The 2,125-nt window shown below is 57.8% G+C and overlaps 1 protein-coding gene across 6 annotated transcripts in view; it reads right to left on the bottom strand.

Moving 5' to 3' along the window:
• Positions 1–2,125, bottom strand: part of LOC116849065 (myocyte-specific enhancer factor 2) — a 112,630-nt gene that overhangs the window by 36,247 nt on the left and 74,258 nt on the right. For 3 of the 6 annotated variants that reach the window (XM_032825870.1, XM_032825888.1, XM_032825853.1), the window contains exon 1: positions 763–2,091. The exons of 2 other annotated variants lie outside the window; for them this stretch is intronic. The gene's annotated coding sequence lies outside the window, so the exon portion shown is untranslated. Of the gene's footprint in view, positions 1–762; positions 2,093–2,125 lie in introns of those variants that run through there. One more of the 6 variants, XM_032825879.1, reaches the window with a different exon arrangement.

Here is a 2,125-nt window from a genome sequence, read left to right on the forward strand (position 1 = left end):
GTTACCTCGTTACTCGCGATTACTATTCAGCGTCGTCGAATTGCCATTGTTATTATGACGCGAGGTGGCGAAGGGAAACCTCCGGTTTCAATAATAACGACCGTTATCTCACGACGGTAGGTCTGATGTTCGTTGCGACAATAAAATGCGAGCGCCTCAAATTGCACAGTGCGCAGCTTCGATCCAAGCCGATCGGATGGTCGTGGGAGAAATCGGCGATCATTAACACGACAGGGAAAGAAAGAGTGAGAGAGAAAAAAAAGAAAGAGAAAGAGAGAGAGAGAGAGAGCAAACGCAAGAGAACCGTCGGCTTCTGGCCCGTGAGCGCGTTCACGAGAGCTAGACTTTAGCCGGTCCGGTTCTCTCCGGCGAGGGTCGTGGCGCGTCGTTAAAGAGAACCTCGAGACGACGAGCGTCGGACAGGCGCGCTCGAGATACCGACCTGGACGGGGTCCAAGAAGACGCACACGCATACCTAACGAACATCGATAGTGGGGAGAGAGGTCTCGATGGAGATTCACCGTGACCGAAAGACTGTTTCTCCCTATCTCCCTCCTCTCTATCTCAACCGCATGCGTCCCTCTCTGTTTCTCGCTGTCTCACTCCTTCACTCCCTCACTCCCTCGCTCATTCTTTCCCTCTTTCTCACTCGCTCCGTCTGTCTCCCTCTCTCTCTCTCTCTCTGTCTTTCTTTCTCTCTCTTTCTCTCTCTCTCTAACCTCTTTTTTACTCGTCGCCGCTACTGCGTTTGGTAAAACTCACCGGATCTCGCAGCCGGGCAGCCTGCTGGATCATCAACGGGGCATGTCGACGACGTCGGGTCGGCCGGCCGAGTTCCTGCCGAGGCAGCGCGTATCGATCGATCTCCTCGTGCGCGAAAGCGTCAACGGGAGCGAGGCCGAGCGAGCGGGCGATCCTCGGGATCGGCGCCGCGACGCGACACGCCGCGCCGCGTCGCACCGCACCGCACCGCGCCGCGCCAAATCGCGATCGCGATCGCACTCGAGGACACGCCGCGTGAACGCGCACGCGCGCGCGCGCACCGCTGCTGAAGGACGACGACGACGACGGTGACGAAGACTCGCTGCTACCGCTGCTGCTGTTGTTAGCGAGCGCCGGGTCGCCGGCGATGGGAGTACCGTCGTCGTCGCTCGCCGCCTCTCTTTCTGTCTGTCTCCTCTTTCTCGCTTGCTCCCTTTCCGCGTTCAGCCGTTCTCCAGAACGCTGGCGAACGACGTCAATGGTCCCGCGCGCGCGATCGATATCTCCCCAGCACCGATACGACGGCGGCACCCCCGCGGCCGCTCGTGGTGGTCGTGCACCGAGAGGCACGGGGTGAGAGAGATGGGAAATGAGATCGCGGGACCGCGCGACTCCGCCGATCAAAACAAAACTTTCCGGACTACTGCTGTTGCTCGTGCTCCTCCTCCTCCTCTTCCTTCTCTCCTTCTCCTCCTTTCCTCGTCGCCGGATATATGGGGATGTCGCGAGACTCGGCGCGCTCGAGAACACTGATTCGCGTCGTCGGTGCTAAGTATCACGTTGAATCAACAACGAACGAACGAGCGAGCGAACGAATGTACATACGTATGAACGAATGAATCAACGAACCAACAGGCACCAACGGCTCCTTCTCTCTGTTTCTCTCTCCCACGTTGTTATTGTCTCTCTATCGGCGATTTTTCTCTTTGGCACACTCTCTCCGTCGGACTCGACTCCACTCCTTCGTCTCTCGCTGCTTCTGTGTTCCCTCTCTTCTCGTCTTTCTCTCGGCTCGGTGAGCAGCGAGACTCCCGATGTGGTGGTCTCGTACACGCCAGACGCTCGGCGCTTTCTCGCGATCCGTCGGCGACGGAGTCCGTTGTCGCGCCGTCGCTCGTCCGACGATTCTCACGTCGTGGCTCGCATCGATGAGCGGAGGAAAAGCTATCGGCGACGACGTGCGCGAGTTTACTCGGGCTCGAATAGTCCCGTCCCTCTCAGCGATTCCGTTTCGTCTTCCGTTCTTGCTTCTCCCTTTCTCCGTCTGTCTTTTTCTCTCTTTCTCTTTTCTGCCTGTCTTTCTTTCTCTCTCTCTCTCTCTCTCTCTCTCTCTCTCTCTCTCTCTCTCTCTCTCTCTCTCTCT

Source organism: Odontomachus brunneus, unplaced genomic scaffold (genome assembly GCF_010583005.1).
Source record: "Odontomachus brunneus isolate Ranch 3 - 2012 unplaced genomic scaffold, Obru_v1 Obru_scaffold_005, whole genome shotgun sequence".
Lineage (NCBI taxonomy): Eukaryota > Metazoa > Arthropoda > Insecta > Hymenoptera > Formicidae > Odontomachus > Odontomachus brunneus.